Raw genomic sequence first — 22453 nt, forward strand, 5'->3', positions numbered from 1 at the left:
ACTTCAGAGCCTTTGAGAGCCAATACTCTAGCCTGAAGACAGGCAGTCCTCCTCTGTTCTATAGCCTGTCATGAACTTGTATATTTTTATGAAATGTTAAAATTAGATGTAACATCATGGCTCAGTGCAAAGAACTCTGGGAGTTCCATCTTGTTAGAAAAACAGGCCTCTGAAAGGATAAAAATGTTAAGTTTTGGTTTCCAGCTGAAGACAGTTAAGGGAGGCCTAAACAGAAGCACCTGGTTATCTGTGCTAATCTGTAAGAGCCTGGCACTCAAGGCCATCCTAGCCTGTGAAGATTGAAACATCGTGGGGAGGGGGGGCTGGAAGGCACGCAAAAGTGGAGAAACATCTAGAAAAGGATTACATCAGAAAACCCCTGATTGGTTAATTAATCTTGGACCGTTGGGTTTCTTTTCCTTAAGTATAGGGCTTGAGACCCATAGCCTTTGTTCCCTCAGGAAGGTTCTGAAAGGTTCCTTCTGACTGGTGCCTATGGGAGGTTACCTAAGCAGGGTTGCATTGTTTTGCAACTGATGCTGTTCTGTCTGAGGAGAGACAAGACTTCAACCAACTACCTCCTATGTAAGTAGATAGGTTAGTTAGGTTATTATTTTCTTGTTGTGTGAAAGAATTCTCTTATGTCTACCTAAACCCCTGTTTGGGTGTATGGGTTTGAAGGATTGTTTGCTGCTATACTTTAATGTGCACTTATATTTTTAAATAAAGCTACTTCTATTTAACCTGGTGTGTTCATTTAGGGTAGGGGTGGTTCTGAATCCAGCACCTTGACCATTCAGCTACACAACTACCAAAAGGGGAAAGGAGTTAAAGCTTAATTCTAATCTGGGTTTTTTTACCAGAGGTTTCTTGACAGGGAGTGTAAATTTGGCTCTTGTCTTATAGGACCTTGGTTTACCTATTTTTTGGGCTCAGAGTTCCCCTAGCTCTGAGTTGAACCAGTGACAGGGGTGGTGGCAGCCTACTTTCTACCTTGCAGGGTTGGTGTTAGTTTGCACAGCCTTGGCAAGGGGGAATTTGGTATTTGGTTCCAGAACAATTGCCCTAAGGGTGGAAATTGGGTCTCAAGCATGGTCCTCGCACCTTGAGGGGTGGAGGTCGCATGACAGCCTACCTCCAGATGTGCTCCTGGTCCAATGATGTGCAGTGGGAGGTATCTGGTTCCTCAGACTCAAGGGAAGGCTTGGCTCTGGTGCTACAGGCCCTGGTGGTCTGGGAGGTTCTTTGGGGGGGGGGCTGTCCAACAGCCTCAGGTGTAGTGGTTCCTGATCTCCAGCAGGTGCATAGTCTGGGAGTGCTCGAGCTCTTTCACTAGAGATGTAGGTATTCTCTAGGAGTGCCTTTTACTAGCTTTGGCTCTTAAGACAGCTGTTACCATTCCTGGAATGGGATAGCTTGACCACAGTTGTCAACGCTTTGGTAACGTCATGGCTGGATTACTGCAATGTGCTCTATATGGATCTACCCTTGAGGTTGGTCCCGAAGGTACAGTTAGCACAGAACATGATGGTTAGATTGCTTGTGACGGCAAACCAGCATATAACACCTTGTTAGCTATATTTGCACTGGCCGCCAATCTGCTATCGGGCCAAGTTCAAGGTGTTGGTACTAGCATATAAGGCCCTATGCAGCTTGGGACAAGGTTACTTGTCCCTTATGTACTCAGTAGGTCACCCAAAAGACCCTAAAATATCAGAAGCCCACTCCACATAGTACAGAGCAGGACTTTTAGGGTGCAGTTCCAGTTTTGTGGAACAGCACCTCTGCTGAGATAGGATAGGCACCCACTATTTGTACTACCTGGAAGACATTTTTAGATGCATTTTTTTTGTATGTATCTGCCTTCAGTGCTTGTATTGTTTTTAAGCATGTCTTTAGTTGTTGTTTTTGTGTGGTTTTTAAACCTATTAAGTTTTTTTATTGTATGATTGTAAACTGCCTTGAAATTTAGCTGAAAGGCTATTCATAAATTAATATATCTACAACAACATTCATCTGCTCATGTCAAGACCAGCACTCTTCTTTGTTACATTACCATTGTTTTTTGTTAGTTGTCTTGGGTTTTGCTGAAGTGGGCTATAAATAAATAAATGGTGTATAACAAGGATGGTTTCTTGGGCTCAGGGGTTATACTGTAGCTCAGATAGGACATATTTTGTATCTCAGTTAAGCCCCCAAGGGGAAAAAAAAGGAAATGGACTGCTTTCAAGTCGATTCCAACTTATGGGAACCCTATGAATAGGGTTTTCATGGTAAGCAATATTCAGAGATGGTTTACCATTGCCGTCCTCTGAGGCTGAGAGGCAGTGACTGACCCAAGGTCACCCAGTGAGCTTCATGGCTGTGTGGGGATTCGAACCCTGGTCTCCCAGGTCGTAGTCCAACACTCTAACCACTATGCCACACTGGCTCTCAAGCCCCCAAGAGGAGGAAGAGAAATATACCTATCTTGGCCTTGAAGTGGCCTTTCAGGTGGCGTTCCATCCTGAAGAATGCTTAAGCATAACAGTGCTATATTTATAATATTCTCTCACATTCGTGGTCACTGCAGTGGCTGGGTTTTTGTTTTTCGGTCTTCTTCCTGCGTACAGGAATCTGTCAACTGCTTAAACCTGAAATACACAAACTCTTTTCGACAGCAATTATAGCACTGCTGATATACTTGCAGTGCTTTAATTCCTGTCATGAGTGTTTGAGTTCAAGCACCGCAGCAATAATAAGATTATCTGTGAAGAATTGGTCTGTGACCAAGCAGCAGCTTCCCACACTATCAGTTCATGTGTTCATCCAGAAACAAACAAAACAGTTACCTCAGACACAAAAGCCTAAGCAAAACATATATTGGTTGGCTCATTATGGAACCCCAATGACACAGTCCGGATAACCTCCTTAAGTCCAAGGAGGGAGTTGGGGAGACAGGGCATTGATCTAAACAAGCTACCTGAGAATCTAATGCAGGCCACATAGCAAAGCCTGATACTTGTTAGATGTCACAGGTCAGGCCTACTCCTTTAATCTAAGCAACAAACAGGTACAACCAGAAATAAGATGTGTTATTGCATGGCCTATAGCTGTAAATGATGCTTGCTCAGCTATTCCTTTTCCATGGTTTGTATTTAGCAACGTTTATGCAGGAGCATTGTTAGGCACTCTAAGGAGTCAGGACACAGGCCCATGACACAAATTTGCAGAACATTTGCATATGTTAATATATATGCAAATAGGTCCAAACTGAGATCAACTTTCAGAGGGGAAAAACAAAGTGGCTTTTGCTCTCAAGATGCTAACAGGATTTTCTGGACCCAGTGGATTGAGCCCTCTGCCTCACCTGCTGCAATTTATTGGCAAGAATTGCTGCTTACATACATTCACAAACTAAAATAAGGGTTGTTCAGCCTCAACATCTAACAAGGTCTCTGTCTCTCCCTCTCTCTCCCTCTCTCTCTCCCTCTCTCTCCCTCTCTCTCTCCCTCTCTCTCCCTCTCTCTCCCCCTCACACTCACTCACACTCACTCACTCACACTCACACTCACTCACACTCACTCACACTCACACACACCCTCTCTTTTCCCCCATTCCATCCAGCTATTGCACATGCCTCTAGAGTCTGCACAAATAAATATGGTGGCTGGGTCTCATCAGCACTGCACCTTCAAGTGTGCCCAGCCACCCAGTAAGCATTGTTTTAAAGGGGGGGCAAGGGGGTAGATCTGGGATCCAGCACTAAATGCCCTTGTGTTGTGATTCAAGACAGGTTTTGAAAAAGCAAGATGCCCAGTCTGCCATTCTCTTCCCGCCAAGGAAAGGTCCAGTGCCCAGCCACCTTGCTTGAATCCAAGAGTTATTACAAAATGATAGCAGCCCATGACCGTATATAGGCTCATTTTGATTAATTCTCCCAGCTTCTTCTGTCATTAGGGGCTCATTCACACGGGAGCTGAAAGTGACATAAATTTGCAAGATTCACACTTACAGCTTCACATCCACTATTTTCCATTCACACTAGTTGGTGTTCCTCTGGGAAGGATTCATGTCGCTGTTTAGTGCCCCCGCCCCCTGTTTTACATGCTTAGTTCCTCCGGAGTATAGATCTTGCTAATAAAGAAGAGGTGTATTTTTTGTCAGTTTCCTTGTTTCTTGTCAATTGCATGGCTCTCCCATCAGATGCTGAGAGGGAGGGGGTGCAATTGACAGGAAACTGATTCCATCAGTGAAACCCTTTTTTAAAAAATGACCTCTCTCTGTGTGTGGCTTCTATCACATCAACTTCCTGCCTCCTGTTTTACATGTTAGTTTATTTATTTATTTATTACTTGATTTATATCCCGCCCTTCCTCCCAACAGGGGCCCAGCAATTTTACAGTAGCACATTGTAATGAATTCCCATGGACAAATAGAATCCCCTTTTTGAGAGATGGCAACATCCTCATTGTTGCCATTATCAATATTATGCTTTTCATTTGAACAAAATTCAAATGGTTCATGGGCAAATAATTAAGGACACTATGACCTAAAGAAAACATCAAACAAATAGCAGCAGGAAAGCTCAATACCCAAGCAGCAGAAAATGAGAAAAATGAATAACAGCAGCAGCAAAATACAAAAAGAGGGCCTGGAGTCCATTTTTTGCTGTACTGTGAACCCCTCTTCCCAAATGAACTGACAGGGCACACTGCGCTTCTCATTAACATCACACTACTATATCCATTGTTGTTGTCTTTAACAGCAATCGTTAAGGAGGGGTGATTCTGGATCAGGACTATGGAGAAGACTAACCCCTTCTCCTTGTGCTGCAATCCCAATGAAAATCACCACACACACTCTGAAAGCCCCTATTTGTTTTGGCAGAGAAGCTGCTCCCCCTCTCCGCATGCCACTGTCTCCCTTTTGATCACTTCTTCCCACCCCTGCTGCAAGTACGCATCTGCATAACATGGTTCATAGCTAAACCAACATCAGTGGACTGAATGCTGGTGGAAGCCACTCTCCAGTAGGGATGGGGGAGAATAGCCACTAAATCGGACCTGGCACCGGATTCCAGCTGAATTCGATAGTTTGCCATCCTTTTGGACTGGCACCTATTTCTTGCTACGGGCTGCAGCTGTAATCAGCATGGATTTTGCAGCCGCAGCTGCAAATCAGCAAGCATTTATTCTTTTGAACTTTCTCCCCTATTTTACATTGAGTTACGTTGAGGTACATTAAGTGAAACCATGTAGAACATTGTGATCATTCATGTAAGCTATCTAAAAATTACGCAATGTTTTTACCGCCGCCGAAAAAACAAGAGGAACACTGTGATAATTCACGTAAGCTACCTTAAAATTATGCAGTTTTTCCCACCACCAAAAACCCACATCAAATACTGTCATCAGTTGATAAGTAAAAATTTGGCCACCAGAAAAAAACACTGTGGATCAAATCAACCCAAAACGCACACAGCAGATTGAATGGGCAAGTGCGAGAGCAAGCAGGAACAAAAAAAAGGTGGATCGAGATCAAATGACTGACTGTTGAAATGCAAGTGGATCGGAACCATGCAGTGAACCCCATCCCTCCTCTCCGGCTTCTCTGTTGCCAACTCCTCTTGTGCCTGCTCTGACTAGGGAAAGTTAAGAAAGCACCCGCTTCATGGGGGTTCCTGTGATGGGAAGCTTCCTGTTTCAGGCACCCAGCTGCAGTGCACTTTTAAACCTTCCTCAGCCAGAGCAGAAGGAAATGGAGGCAGAAATAAAAGAGGAAGGGAGTGGATGGGGAACGGCAAAGCTGATGCCTTGGCTTACTCATCAGCCTGCTCAGTAGTGCAGGCTTGGAGCACTATGAATACGCGTGGACCTTCTTTACAAACTGCCTGGCAATGCCCATTCGTATTTACAAATGCATTGAGTGTGATGGTTAAAAAAAATGAATAAGAATGCTCATGACCGTGTGTAACCTCTTGCTGCTGAAACAATTTGTTATGATATGCTAGGGATTTAAGAGCAGGATATCATCTAGGATATTAACAAAGGATTTTCTCATGGTTAAATATTCTTATGCTAGTAGGTATTGGTCATGTTTTTCTGTCTGAAGAGTGTAACCCTACACTTCCATTCTTTTTTATAGATATATAAAAATACAGTTTTATGCATTTACGTACTCTTGGATGAAGCAGATTATCTTGACCCATTCCAATCTGGGTTCAGGCCTGGATATGTGACTAAATCAGCCTTGGTCGCCCTGATGGAAGACTTTTATTGGGAGAAGGACAGGGGGAGTGTGACCCTGTTATTAGTAATTGATCTCTCAGTGGCTTTTGATACCATTGACCATAGTATCCTTCTGAGCCAACTTGGTGAGATGGGCATCATTGTCACTGTTTTCCAGTGGTTCCAACCCTATCTCCAGGGTCATTTTCAAAGAATAGCAGTGGATTATTGTCATTCAGCCGCCTGGCAGTTGGGCTGTGGGGTGCTGCAGGGTACCATCTTGTCCCCAATGCTGTTTAACTTCTATATGAAGCCCTTGGGAGTGGTCGTCAAGAGATTTTGAGAGATGTGTCAGCAGTATGCTGACAATACTCAGCTCTATTTCTCTGTAACATCTGAATTGGGAGAGGTTGTGCAAGCCCTGGACTTGGTGGTGGACTGGATGAGGGCCAATAAACTGAATCCTAGCAAGATGGAGGTGGTATGGGTTGGTGATTCCCGAGTTCAGATTGCCTGCTTTGGATGGGTTCATACTCCCTCTGATAGAGCAGGTTCGTACTCTGGGAGCACTCCTGGAGCCATCTTTGTCGCTAGAGGCCCAGGTGATCTCAATGGCTACGAGTGCCTTTTCCCAGCTTTGGCTGGTAAGACAGCTGTGGCCGTTTCTGGACCGGGATAGCCTGATCACTGTTGTCCAAGCACTAGTAACCTCCAGGCTGGATTTCTGTAATGCACTCTGTGTGGGGGTGCCCTTGAGGTTGGTCCGGAAGCTGCATCTGATGCAAAATGTGGTGGTGTGAGTGCTCACTGGGACAGGGTATTGCCAACATGTTACTCTGCTGCTGAAAGAATTGCACTGGCTGCCTATTAGCTGCTGGGCCAAGTTCAAGGTTTTAGTTTTGGTGTACAGAGCCCTACACAGTTTGGGACCAGGATACCTGAAAGAATGTCTTATCCCTTACATACCAAGTTAATCACTGCACTCTGAAGGTGAGGGCCTCTTGCAGATACTATTATTTATTGTATTTATTTATTGATTGTATTTATTGTATTTATATACCGCCCCATAGCCAAAGTTCTCTGGGCGGTTTACAATAACTATCTTATCAGGAGGTCCATTCTGCACAACATAGGAAGTGAACAGAGCTGGTGCCAGGCATGACTAGGCCCTTGGGCACCAGCCTGCCCTGGGCTAGTGAAACCATAGCCCAACACCAAGACTTTTCAGAAAGCCCCTGACGCTATCTTGGGTGATGGCAGGCATGCGCACACAGCATGAATGACATTCATACTGATGGGAGAGGTAAGTGGGGCGTGCGGGCAAGCTTACTGAAGCTCATACTGTCTATATTGGGGGGTGCCTGAGAGCTTCTTCTCTGTGATCCACAGCATGGCTGGGTTACAGGACTTGACATTAACACAGAACACAGAATTTTAGTTCCACCCTAAGGAGAGGCCTTTCAGGGGCCTTTGGCCAGGGCTCAACCTGGCCGCCCTCTGGCACCAGCTCTAGGAGCGAACCTTTAGTGTTTTGACACTTACCCTTTGGAATTCCCTCCCCTTAAATATTAGACAGACACCATCTCTATTATCTTTTTGGCGCCTATTGAAAAATCTTCCTCTTTCAACAAGCCTTTTAAGTAGAGACCTTATCTCAGTCTGTGTCTGTGCTGGAATTGGTTTTTAATATGTTTTTTAAAGTTGTTTTTTAAATATGTTTTAAATATATTTTGTTTTAATATGTTTTTCAGTCTTGTGTTCTTAAGTTGTTTTAAAGTGCTTTTAGTGTTTTTGTTTGCTACCCTGGGCTCCTTCTGAGAGGAAGGGCAGGATATAAATTGGATGGATGGATGGATGGATGGATGGATGATATTTTAATACTTTCTTTTTATTGCAATGATTTTTTTTTAAAGTATTATAATTTAGGGTGTACTCAATCAGAAAAACTATACATTTAAGCAGAAAATACAGGTGGAAGGCATATGCAGAGACTGCAAAACACATTCCATTTGTGTATAGACACACACACAAAATTGTACAAATGATTCTTCAACGCTAACCTAGTACTGCATAGTACTGCATGCATCGGATGCATTATTAGTGAGGTAAATTCTCTGTCTCTTCTAAGCACAGTGTTCCCTATAACCTTAGGGAATTGGATGAGACTATTAAAATGCATCTCTTGTCATGAAAGACGTGTGCATATGTTCCGCAATCTGTCTTGGAAAGCAGAAGATGATGAGACAGCACCAAACTTCCTGAAAGCCACTTGGGAGTGTTCCTTGTGACTTAAATGGCTTTGGAAGCAGGTTCAAAATCATTATGTTGGAATTTGAAATAAGGTGCAAACAAAGTAAATATTCCAGTAAATAGCAATATATTGTTTAAAAATAGACAGATTTCTGTGTACCATTTGCAGATTATCATCCATGCCATATTTCTAAAACTTGGTCTTTTCTCTCCATCAGTACTGTCGTCTCCATTATTTCACACCTGAACAATTGCAGTGTTCTCTTCACTGACTGACTTTTCTCATCGCCAATCTCTCATTTCTTTTCTCATTTTGCCGCTCAGCTTGGTTTCTTTTTCCCATCCTCTGCTCTGCCCACATCTCCTTTTACATCTTCCTTATTTGCTTCCTATCACTTTTCACTATAAGCTTCTTATCCTTAATTTAGAACTCTCTAGCCCTCTCAGTTTTCATCTTTCCACACCCCTTCTTTTGGCAATGTGCCAAATGGATGTCTTTATAACCAAGAACTCATCCTTGACTTTTTGCAGCCATTTGGGTGGATGATGCATTTCTGTGATCATGAAAAAAGAATTAATGCATTCCCCCACTGATCACTCAATTTCATTTTTATTATGTCTCAGGCTCAGTTCAGACATTCACCAGGCCAAAAGGAGCCTTCAAGTGATGACAGAGTGTACATGGCCCAATCCCCTCTACCAGCCAGTGTGGCCTGGCTCCTTCATGGTTGTGCATGTATGGGTCTCTGCAGGGAGTATGCTGTAAGTCACAGGTTACACTATGTACATGGCATAGGGAAGAAAAATAAATAATCAGACTTTCTGCCTAGGAAAGCAATCAGGACCAGAATTATATTTTAAAAGCTGAGTTGTCTGAAGGAGAGCATTTTACCAGCTTCATCTGATTCGCCAGCTATAGCCATTCTTGGACATAGATAGCCTGGCCACTGTAGGCCATGGGTTGGAAATCTCAAGGCTAGATTACTGCAATGCTGTCTATATGGGGCTGCCCTTGCGCCTGATATGGACGCTTCAGCTGGTGCAAAATGTGGCAGCTAGACTTCAGATGAGTGTACATGGGTGACAACATGTGACACCATTGTTAAAACATCTGCAATGGCTGCCTGTCTACTACCAAACCAGGTTCAAGGTCCTTTTATTAATTTGCAAAGCCCTGAACAACTTAGGTCCAGAGTACAATAGGGGCCATTTGAACCCTTCTATCACAGCTCAGTCACTGAAATAATCTGTAGCAGTATCACAGGATGTCCCATGAGCTGGTGAGGTTCATCTGACAATGGCATGAAACCGAGCCTTCAGTGTCAGTGGCCCAGTCTGGTGGAAGGCTCTTCCAATAGAGATTCAGCAGGTGTCTTCTATTATGATGCAGAAATGCTTACGAAAAATTTTTTTTGTCACCAGGTTTATGCAGAGAATTAACAAAACCATTTCCAGTAATTATTTGTTTATTTTATTTATTTATTATTAGATTTATATCCCGCCCTTCCTCCCAGTAGGAGCCCAGGGCAGCAAACAAAAGCACTAAAAACACTGTAACGCATCATAAAAAGAGACTTTAAAATATACTAAAACAAAACATCCTTAAAAACATATTAAAACAAAACATCCTTAAAAACATATTAAAACAAAACATCTTTAAAAACATTTTTTTAAAGCTTTAAAATATCTTTTAAAAAAAGCTTTAAAAATATCTTAAAAAGCAATTTCAACACAGACTGAGATAAGGTCTCTACTTAAAAGGCTTGTTGAAAGAGAAAGGTCTTCAGTAGGCATTGAAAAGGTAACAGAGATGGCGCCTGTCTAATATTTAAGGAGAGGGAATTCCAAAGGGTAGGTGCCACAACACTAAAGGTCCTCTTCCTATGTTTTGTGGAATGGACCTCCTGATAAAATAATATCTGCAGGAAGCCCTCACCTGCAGAGGGCAAGGGTCGAGAGGACACGCTGCTGGCCACATCATCACAAGCACCTTGTCCATGTCATCAGGCTGCATCAACTGAAACCGATCCCAAGACATTGCAGCAGACATTGCACTGGACACCTCACTGGGGACTACAGTAGATGTGGATGAGGCATCAAGATTTCTACGGAGGCAAGCAACTTTACCCTCAAAGTGCCTTGCAAACAATTCACAGTGTTTTAGACTCCAAAGGGTCTAAAAGTCCATTTCTTGGAGCTGATATCAACAGACCCCTGACAATACAGAAAAGCTCCACTGGACAGCTACTTGAGGATGGTGGGCCTTCTTCACTGCCCTCACCGCCACACAGTAGGCACAGTTATTATGTTTTACTCATGCCCAATCAGCCTCACTGCATGTCTTTCACCATTTGCACTCTAGCTGTCATCCAGCCTGTTTCATTGCCCTTAGCTCACTGGTGTACCAAGCTGCAAACTGGGCTCCACAATGCTAGAGAGGGTGCTCAGGGGCAACTGTGTCAACAGCCCAACACGCCTTGATGTTACACAGCATGGCAAGAGCTTCAACAGGGTCACCTGCTCTAACTACTGGGAACTCCCCCAGGGCATTCAGGAATCCTGTGGATTCGATTAGTCTCCAGGGGCAGACCATCTTAATCTGTCTACCACCCCTGCAGGGGAGGATCAGAGCCGTAAGTCTAAACTTCACCAGGAAGTGGTCTGACCATGACACTGGTGTGACATCCACCCCGCCCATCTCCACACCATCCCTTCCTCCATCTGGAGCAAAAACCCAGTCAAGAGTGTGCCCTGCTCTATGTGCTGGGCCAGTAACAACTTGAGACAGTCCCATGGTCATCATGGAAGCCATGACGTCCTGAGCAGGAACACTAGAGGCAGCCTCAGCATGGACATTGAAATCACCCAGGACTATCATTCTGGGCTCCACCAATACCACAGCCGAGATGACCTCCACCAGCTCAGTCAGAGAACCTGCCGGGCAGCAGGGTGAACGGTACACCAGCAGCAACCCTAGTTTACTTCTCCTTGGCCTGACACAGGTGCAGGCCCTCACAGCCAGCTCCAAGACAGAGTGGTTTCCTGGTGACAGAGATGGAAGTTCTGTAGACTTTGTAATTGTTAACTGGTGATCTCTTTACATTTTTATGTGGTTTTTAGTGTGTATATATAATTATTGTAAACCGCTTTGATATCCTTTATGAAATTGCAGTATGCAAGTATTTATATATCTATAAATAAATAAGAAAAGCCTTGTTTCAACTTGGAATATAGGAGGAGAGAAGATTTTATGACAGCAGGTTTCTCTATATAATGTTCTACACTCCATTTTCTGAAATGAACCTAGAAATAGTTCACCACATGGCGCTTGGGAGCATTAGGAAAGCATCCAGTTCAGTGCCTTTTAAAGATCAAAAATTATTTATAAACATTTGTTTACCTACCATTTACCATTGAATCTGCAGCTACTTGAAAGGATCACTCTGAAATTAGCAGCAATATCAGAAAACTGGAAACAGAACATTAAAAAGAGGGGAAATATATGGAAACTTGACACTCATCTAACAGTAGTCTTTTAAATTCATGCTTTTCTTTTTGTCAATTATTCATAGATCATGTGAGGGGGCAATTTATAAGCAATGAAATATATATGAATAACTATAAAGGTATATCTCCTAGAATGGCAAAGAACACAGTGCCCATTAGTTACTGGGCTACGTTCAAGGTACTGGTTTTGCTGTACAATGCACTATACAGCTTGGGACCAGGATACCTGAAAGACCATCTTACTCCTCATATACCCAGTTGATCACTGTGATCTGCAGGTGAGGGCCTCCTGCAGATATCATTTTATCAGGAAGTCCATTCCACAAAACATAGGAAGTGGACCTTTAGTGTTGTGGCACCTACCCTTTGGAATTCCCTCTCCTTAAATATTAGACAGGCACAATTTATGTTGTCTTTTTGGCACCTACTGAAGACCTTCCTCTTTCAACAAACCTTTTATTGTTTATTGATTCAATTTATATCCCATCCTTCCTCCTAGTAGGAGCACAGTGTGGCAAACAAAACACTGAAAACACTCGAAAACAACATAAAACATCCTTAAAAACATATTAAAACCAAACATCTTTAAAAACATTTTTTAAAAATCTTTAAAAACATCTTAAACAGCAATTCCATCACAGACACAGACTGGGATAAGGTCTCTACTTAAAAGGCTTTTTGAAAGGAAGGTCTTCAATGAAGTTGAAGGCTTTGAATGGCTATAAATCAAGCCTTGCCATTTAGTTGGAAATTGATTACTGAGTGGAGTTTTTGTGTTTTGCCCAGTCAGAACAGATAAAGGATGTTAGGCAGTTTTCTTTACAAACTTTGTTAAAAAAAAAAATCCGTGGAGAAAATGGATGGTGAAACTTGAGTCACATTGCAAAGAATTAAATTTATATCTTTGTTCTTATGGAAAAGCTTTAAAAATAGCAAGTTGAATGTGGCTCCTGACAACTTTCCACTGTGGAGGAATGTGGTCCTTGGCCTGAAAAAAAAGGTTCCTACCCTGCCTTAAAAGACATGGGAGAACAAAAGAGTCTTAGTCTTGCGCCAAACTGGCAATATATATGTGCCAGGTGAGCGTCCCTAGGGAGAGTATTCCATAGCCAGTGGGGTTCTTTTCTCATGATCTCCTCTCATGATCACCCTCCTAACTTCAAATTCCACATAACTATTTACACTTTCAAGCTATCCACATAATTGTTTACAAACCAACAAAGCTCTTTTTTGCACTCAAAAATCTGCCAGGAGATGGGGAGGTGGATTGGCAGCAAGGCCAGCCAATCAGCTCTGTGCCCCTGCTCCATATCACTGGCTGCTGGTAGGAAGTAGAGAGGGGACACATGAAACATGGTGACTTCTTAGCATGAGGTAAGTTCTATTAGAGCCTACAAAATGGAGAATAAAATATGCAGCATTGTTGGTAGCAACTGTATATTTAGTGAAACAACTAATTCTCCCCACTCCCCCGATACGATGTAGACACTCAGTCCAAAATAAAGGAATTTCATAAAGCAGTCAAGCATGGGCATTAGCCGTTTTGAAGTCCAGTATCAATCTAGACTTCCCCTTGGTATCCCACTTCAATTAAGCAGAAAAAACACCACTTTCTGCAGCAGTAAGACCTGCTGGACAAAAGAAGGGAAAGCTCCCGAGAGCCAATTTCCTGGAGGACATGAAGGGTAGTATCTAATTGCCTGTAGCCAGTGTGAAATATACCAGGTTCCCTGCAGGGAAGTAAGACCCTTCCCACCCATCAGGCGTTGAAACACAAACAAGTCTTCACATGCCAGTCCTGAACAGTAATAGAAATGCTGTGACACCTGAAGCAGAAAGGCTGACAGCCCAGCTAGATCAAAGCACAGGAATAGGATAAATAAATAAATTTAGACAAAGTGGGACAGCTTCCCCCACCTCTCTGAACAAAGCCGTCTCAGTACGCCTGATATTTGAGATCTCTAAAAGAAGTGTTCACAGGACCGACAGGCTCTCTAGCTTTGATATTAAATAGCATTTGATTTGAAGAGCAGCTCTCTGGAGCTTGAAAACATCAGTACTCTCACTCAAGGAAGTTGAGCCAATAAAAGGTATCCTCCTATTTAATTTAACCTTCAGCAAGGGTTCCCCATTGGAGATTACAACAACAACAATAATGACAATAACAAGAAGTTTTTCAAGGGCCTACAATTACTACAAACTGGTACAAGTAAAATCATCATGGTATGTGCCCACGGTTTTACACTCTATGGAATCACATGACACATGACGAAAGCACAGGGTGGAAGGTAGAGAAACTTTCTAATAGGAGATCGGGTGTCTTGCTGAAGAGCAGGCAGAGTGATAAGAAATCAAAGTGTGAGTGAACAGATAAATATAAAGCAATGGTTAAAAAGCAATAAAGTAGTATGGATATTTGGGGAAAGGAAGTCCAGCAGTAATGGGGGGAGGGTGCCAAAACAGAAAACTGAGAGGTGCAAGAAACAACTGGGGGAATTAGCTGAACAAAGGGAACATGAAGGGTCAGAGAGAGAAGAGACCTTAAAAGGTAGGAATAAAAACCTACAATTTTTTTTAAAGGGTAAGATAAGCCAGAGAAGATAGAGAAAAGAAGTCAGAGCAGTAGATGGAAATAATAGATGCTATTGGAGGAAATGGTAGCAAGTGAGAAAACTGCAATAGTAAATCAAGTCATGCCGGCAACAGCCAGGCACCATGCCCCTTTGCATTCCATTTCCCCTCCACAATTTTCAAATCCCCCCCCTCCAACAATTAGCATTCTGTGACCAGTGCCCCCTGAGTATGCTCATTAGGCTGTCTTGCCACACATAAGGACCAGCACTTCTAGAACCTCTTCCCCTTTAAATCTGTATTAACACAATCCACTGATAATGTGAAAAGCGAAAGAAAAACCATCTCAGTGCTGCACTCCTTTTGCTTCAATGTTTTTAGTGGGCGGGTGAATCTTCACTTTCAGCTGTTCCCCTTTCTCCTCCCACTGTAACTCTCCCATGAATTCCATTTTGTTTCTGACGGCTTAACCAGCAACTTCCACCTGACTGCTCTGTCCTTCCCCATAAGAGTTTGCTGTAGCCCTCCTTTCTTTCCCTCCTTTCACCCCCAGTAAACTTCCTTCCTTCACTCCTTGTAACCAGCAACGGGCTCCGTTTCCACAGTATCTAATCAGAATTGCCATTGTATTTCATCCTGCCAGGGGGTGCGTGTCCCCACTTTCCCAGGTACAGAATCCCCCTTTCTCCCCAGCCTTTTCCCCGGGATGCTTTTATTGCACCTGCTGCCTGCAAAAGCTGCCTCAGCCACTGCCTACTTTGCCTTTCACTCACTCCCCCACCCGTCCGCCTTTCACTCAGGCTTGGTCAATGGAGAAGGGGGGGTCTAGTCAGTTTCATTGTTTCTTGTCAATTGCATGCCGAGGCACTCTCCCCGCTTCAGCCTTGAAGCCCAAACAGTCATGGAGATTGCAACTGAGGGAATTGTTGCCTTCTATCGATATTCCAGAGGGAATAAACATGTAAAATTGGGGGCAGGGCCACAAGGAAACAGTGCCGCTAATCCTTCCCAGAGGAACGCCTACTTGTGTGTATAGAAAACAGCAGATTAGAAACTACCATTGAGCAAAAACTGTGGACCCTGAAAATCTATTACGATGGTAAAAGCAGCGTCTTTAGTATGAAGTTAGGCTCCCATGTGGATAAGCCCTGAGATCACAGTTAGTACATAGGATAATGACAACTTTGCCTGCCACTAGTTATACTGATACAAATAACAAAACAAAACCTTTTTTTCCTGTGACAGTCCCGTAGAAATGTCTCGAACCCATGATTGAGAACCTGTGGCCCTCCAGATGTTGCTGGACTCCCATTAGTCAGCATAGCCAATGTCAGCAGTGATGGGGAATGAAGTCTAAGAACTTCTGGAAGGCCACAGCCCCAAGTCTGATTTGATATTACTCAGCTGCCACATTTATGGTGTCAAATAGTTGCTACAAAGGGGAAAATCTGAAACACAGCACCCATTTATGTGACTGGGTGCTCAATCTGTGCTGTATTCACAGGAATATAAACAGTATTTGGTATGTCTGTAGGAATCCATTAGAAAGGTGTGCCTTACCTTTGTATTATTTACACAAATTTTAAGAACTAGAATACTATACAAAATGTTGCTTCCACCCCAATTAGGGAGTCACATCCAAAGAATTCATATGCAGATGTTCCAAGAATTATTCTGGGATCTCTTTTCTGTAGATATGCAAATAGTCATACTCTCTTGTGGATGCACCTTGGGAAGGGAAAGAACAGGCTTTCTGCTACAATAAATCCTTTGTTCCAAAGATCTGGAACACATTTTGAGTTATATACCATCAGGGGTGGGTGGGCCACAGCACTTTTATACAGGGGTGTAGTTGTCCAGGGTCTCCGGGGGTCTTAGACCCTTTACTTTTTTAGGAACAGACTCCCAGTCAGGTCCCTATGTCTCCAGTGTCCTCCGAACTGATCAGCATGAAAAGGGAGTGTGTTAGCCACTAAGAAGAATTTTCTATCGTGCTTCTTTGTCCTTTCTTGCTGACTGGAGACAAACAGAGTGAAAGGAAGTGAGTTAACCGCTGAAAAGACTCTTCTCAGTAGCTAACACACTCCCCTTTTTTGCTGATTAGCTCCTTGGGATGTTTGTTGTTATGAGAGAAGGCATCCACGGGAAGGACTGAAGAGTGTGGAGATTATAACAGATAGCAAGTGAGTGAGGGGGTGTGGCTGTGAGGGGTGTGTGGCATAACTATCATGAAAGGATCCTGAACTTCTGAATTTTCCACTACACTACTGCTTTTGTCTCTGGCAGAGTTGATATAAGATTTCTGGTCTGAAGTTTGGTTTGAAGAACTCCCCTACACCTTACTGCAGGAATCATCTGTCAATCTCCAAGGGTGATCTCAGCCTCCAGAATTGTCCACACATCAGTCTTTCTGGTGGTGCAGATGAGTGCCGATATAAGTCAGCTAGGATGAAAAGTGGGCTTACATTGGTTCACTTTATACATTACACATTACCATAAAACAAGAGGAGAGCCTGTGGCCCTCCCATCATCCCTGGTCATTGGTCATGCTCGCTGGGACTGGTAGGAATTGGAGTCCAAAAACATCTGGAGGGCTACAAGTCCCCCCCCACATCCACACCATCCACACTCCACATCATCTAGAGGCAATCACCACATTCTGTCGAATGATAGGGCTGGCCTTGCCTATATCCCAACCAAACACAATCCAGGGCTCCTCCCAAAGCTAGCTCCCCTCATGAAGACACCAATACAAATGTATTGTGTGCAGTGTCATTAGCATTGTCTTTCAACTCCTTTTACCGGAGACATCCCTGGGCTCTAAAATGTAAACACACACACACACTGATGTGATATGTGATTAACAGTGCAACTTCTCAGAAACGAACCATGTGCTATCTAGGAGTGTCAGGCAGCAGTGTTGAGGCTCTCAGCAGCCCCAAAGAATTACTCGTGTTGTTTCAATTTTAATTATACTTACAAAAAAGGACAAGCTCTTTTGGGCAACCACAAGCCATGGCACTGAAAATAGGAAGCTCTCTGTTGATCCTGCCAGCTGGCCAGAGGAAGACCTGCATAAGTTAGCTGTTGTAAGCCTAGAACATTTCTCATCCAACACAAAGCAAATGATGTGAGGGAGAAGGAAAGGGCCTTTGTGCCAGACAGCCTGATGGGAATATTTGTATAATGATGAGTCCCTGCCACATTGTTGTCAACCCTACCAAAACTCTTGTTCCCTGCTGAATGCTTAAAAATGGTGGCTTTGTTGGCTGCTATAATGGGCAACAAGGAAGCACAGATAATTATTTTGTACACAGCTAGCACTGAAGTTTTGGAATTTGTCTTTCTTTCTTTTACACTGAGAGAGCTAGAATTCACGAAAGGTCCATCTCATTTAACATCCTACACAATGCCTTAAAATACATGTTCTCAGGATTACATCACGCAGGGAGAATTAATTTTTGCCGGCCTTTTGTCTCTTTTGCAAGTGGAATGGCGAAATAAGAAAGGGAGGGAGAAAGCTTGAGGGATGTATCACATGCATCTGCATAGAGGATAACACTGAAGATGTGCTCTTTCCCTTGGTAATTATCTGTGGCAGTATTCAGGGCCCAACTAACATGACTACAGCAGATCCACAAGTTTAAAATCCTGATCTGCCCCACGCACTTAGGTCCTGCTTCCTATTAGGGCATCTGGTTGGTCACTGTGAGAATGGGATGCTGAACTAGATGGACCTTTGGCCTGATCCATCAAGGCTCTTCTCAGGTTCAATCATGTAGGAAACAGGAGTGGGAGTCTGTTTTTAATAACCTAAGTTGCGTGCATGTGGGCTAAAGCATCCCTTGCTAGCAGCATACTTCCTCACAAGGTTAAGTCTAAGGGCATTTCACCTTGGCTGATATGAGAATGGGTGCAGAAAAGCACTTGGGGAGAGGAGGGTACAGGGAACATAAGAGCCTAAGGAGAGCCCTGCTAGATCAGGCCCACGGCCCATCTAGTCCAACATCCTGTTCTCACAGATAGGAAGCCCATGAGCAGGACCTGAGCATTGCATCACTCTCCGCTTCTGATTCCCAGCAACTGGCATTCAGAGGTTTACTGCCTCCAGTGGCGGAGGTGGGCATAGCCATTGTGTCTAGTAGCCCTTGATAGCCTTATCCTCCATAAGAGGTAAGGTGTGTGCAGGAGATTTAGCACCACTGCCCATGTACACCTTCAGCTGGTAAATTTGGACCCCCACCCCGACCCTTCTTCCTATACAATTGGGACAGGCCCAGGTTAAAAACACACCTGCTGCCATCGAGTGTTGATATCCTGAATATTCTTTGAACCTTTCTCCACAGATGGGCAGTGCACTTGAGCAGAGGGTCACTGTATCACAATGATCTGAATTACACCAAACAATTGACACAAGGGACAGGCAACCAGACTTTGCAGGGTAGACCTTCTAAGGTGAAAAATTCTCAGGAACCACATCAGTGAATTTTATCTGACAGACACTTCCTAGCAGACAGGGTAAGGGGGGGAGGAACTTTGCAGGGTGAGAATCTGCAAATCTGCTGTGACTTGCTAATGTCAACAAATTCAAAGGGCTCCCTTGATTGGACTCAGGATATTCGTTCTGATAGCTATGTGCAAATCTAAAACAAACATCAAACTAAAAATTCCTTCCCAGAATTCAGTGAACCGGGATTCTTAGTACATCGAATCTGCAAGAGCCTCAGATCTTATTTTAGTATTTACTGACTGTCACTTATTTGTTTAAAATGACACCTCCTCCCTGATTTGGGGATGATGTCTGTGGTTCATTTAGTGATGAACAGCTGGTACCTGAATAACATCTGCAAGGTCAACATCAACTGTCAAGGGCATCCTGGATTTTGCTTGGTTCTGTGGATATGGTGTGAACAGCAAAGACCTTCTGGGACCATGATACCCTCTTTGGCCTTGGTTGGGCAAAACGAAGACAGGGGGACTTTGACATCACTTGATCAGGGAGGAATTTACAGAAAGTCACAGTGCAGAATACTGTTTCCACTGAGCATGTACTGTGGTCCAGAATATGGTAATATCAAGGCTATGGGAAAAGGATAATTGGTGTCATTGCATAGCCAGGACATTTGAAAACATGCTCCAGTGATGCAGTTGGCTAGGATGCCCACATATGAAGCAATGCATTTGGACATAATGCTGAGGTTGTATGTTCAAGTCTTACATGGGCATTTCCATTACATGTTTTTGTTGTCCCTGTTGCTCTCTGAGATGTCAGACTGAAAGCCTTCCTGAGGATTCTGGCAGATAGGGTTTCCTGGTGCATCTTAGCTCACAGGCAATAGCTGACTGTCTTGTGCAAGAATAAAGGATTTCAAAGTCATTTCAAAGCTCTCACTCACTTGAAAAGAAGACCTCCTACCTGGTATGTGGCATCCATTTTCTATTTAGTGAGGGGCAACTGCTTTGAGTCACATATGCCAGGTCAATGCAAACTTAATGACTGGGTCAGAATGACACAGTATAGTCAGCTCTACCTACGAGACTGGAAAAGTCACAAACATACACACACTCACTTGGAGGAAGTGGCTCAGTGGGGATATGCATAAGATTTTTTTCTGACTTGCCAGATTGAACCCTGACCCACCAGATGTTGGTTCTAGCCTGCTCAGGAGACCAGTATATTTTTACATCAAAAGCTGGCTTCCCTCCCATCAATGCACTCCTACATTCTGTCTTCAAATGGTGATGGCTTTTAGCTTCATTCCTGCTTTATCTTGATCAGGATGGCAGAATGCACAGAGCTCTAATTTTACAGAGACAGAAGAATATCACAATCCTTCCACTGTTTTCCTGTGTATATCTACTTGGCCCAAATAATCCTATCTTTACGGGATGCGTAAACATAACGAGAAGCAAGACCTGTGCATCTATCAGCTTCATCAAAGGCTAAAATGTTCAGGCAGGGAAAAACTCCCATAATCAAGAGTAAAAATGGGATTCTGTGATAAACTGTTGTGTGCTATCAGCTGCCTGATTGGACTACAAACCCTAACCTCATGAAAAAAAGGAAGCTGTCATGATGCAGAACACAAGCAGTGACTTGGACACTGAATCAGAGGGAGAGGAGCCAGCTAGGTCAGTGGGACCACCCACACAGACATCCTATCTAGGCCATGACACTGAACCTGAGTCTACCAACCAGAAACCATCAGAATATGGAACCCCCAAACTAGACTTCTAAGTCAAGACCTTCAGGAATTACTCTCCCCAAGCCAGACCCCACTGAGGAATCAGTGTTCTTGCTCCCCCAAAGGAACTCATACATGGCTTGCTAGCCAGAGATGCTAGCTAGGGATGCATGCAAAGCTCTAGGCCAGAGTGCTGCTCCTTTAAGGATCTCCACTTTTCAGCAAAGGGCTTGGACCTGGGAGAAAAAACTGCTTTCCTCAGCCTGGTGCTCTTCAGATGTTTTGGATTACAGCCCCTGCCATGGCCAATGCTGAGGGATTATGGGAACAGTAGTCCAAATCTTCTGTAGGGCACCAGATTGGAGAAGACTCATAAGGGCTCACTTATCACCCAGCACTTTTTGGAACAAGTAATCTCTTCTCTGGGACTTGTCTGTTTCCCCTAAAAACTGCTGCAAGGCTATATCAGAGTGTAGGTTGCTGTACTTCAGTAATTTTGTCTCCTCCATCTTCCTACGTAGGGTTGCCAGGTTCCTGGCCTGAGACTGATCCCGTATCTTTAGGAGAAGAGAAAGTAAGCCAAGTGCCGGTGTTCTTGCAACTCTGTAATGGGAAAAACCACGAGGTGGAATTCTCCCTTCCCCCTCCACAACTTTTAAAGATACAGAAGACCTCTTGGTTGCCAGGCCCGGCCTCCAAGAGGTCTTCTGTATCTTTAAAAGTTGGGGAGGGGGGGAGGGAGAATTCCACCTCGTGGTTTTTCCCATTACAGAGTTGCAAGAACACCGGCACTTGGCTGACCTTCTCTTCTCCTAAAGATACAGGATCAGTCTCAGGCCAAGAACCTGGCAAACCTATCGTCATTTGCATGATGAGAAATCCTCTCTTTCTCTTCACTGGCAAGAAAATGATGTGCATTCAGTGCTGTCCTACAACCTATTCACCATACCTAAGGCATTCTGCTGTGGCCTAAGTAAGTTCTGAGCAGAGAATTTCATCCACCACCACATTGGCATTTGGTGGGGGAAGTATACTGAGGAAAGTGCAGGACATTTATTACACAAAGCACATTTGAAGTGCAGGTATAACAGTGAGCAACAGATGAATGAGAGGCTTGTTGCAGTTGTTAAGAAACACCTGAAAATGTGAGCAAATGAAAGTGAGCAAAACAGAATGAAGAGGATCACAAGCAGAGATGCTTCAAGATTTGGAGATCAAATGAGAAGGGAAAGGAAGAGAATCCTTCACAAAAATTACCACCAATCCTTATCGTCCTGCCAATTTTGTTCCTCTCATTGGGTGGAAGAAACACGTGTACAACTGTTTATGCAAAAATCTCAATTCTGAAATTCAGAAAATGGCAAATGGTTATATTAAAACAAGTGGAGAGATGTTATTTTGGTCATCTGTGCATTAAACTACAGTACTGTTTCCTCTTCACTTGGAAGCTCTGGTCATGCTCAGAAAACACAAATAAGGGGGGGAAATGCATTCAGCTTGAAAAGAAGAGTGATGTGACTTTGCATTTTGAATTAGGCTTCAGGACTTCAAAGTGTTCCAGAAAAGATACTCAACAGCAGTTAATCGAAAATGATAGATAAATTTGCAACCTAATTGGAACACATCTAAAGTTAGGCAGCAATTGTATCTTTCTTTCCCCCTGCCCCACACTTCTGCCTGTGACTCTGTATGGATGGTACTTGGAAGAGGCAGAGGTGTCAACACAAGCCC

The 22453-nt window shown here is 43.6% G+C and overlaps 1 long non-coding RNA gene across 1 annotated transcript in view; it reads left to right on the plus strand.

Annotated features, from left to right (window-relative positions):
* The first annotated feature begins 467 nt into the window (after positions 1–467).
* LOC133379186 (uncharacterized) overlaps positions 468–22453 on the plus strand; it is a 40427-nt gene continuing 18441 nt past the window's right edge. Inside the window, exon 1 of the long non-coding RNA XR_009761134.1 lies at positions 468–585. This is a non-coding gene — a long non-coding RNA (uncharacterized LOC133379186). The remainder of the gene's footprint in view (positions 586–22453) is intronic.

Source organism: Rhineura floridana, chromosome 1, assembly GCF_030035675.1.
Source record: "Rhineura floridana isolate rRhiFlo1 chromosome 1, rRhiFlo1.hap2, whole genome shotgun sequence".
In the NCBI taxonomy this organism is placed as follows: Eukaryota; Metazoa; Chordata; class Lepidosauria; order Squamata; family Rhineuridae; genus Rhineura; species Rhineura floridana.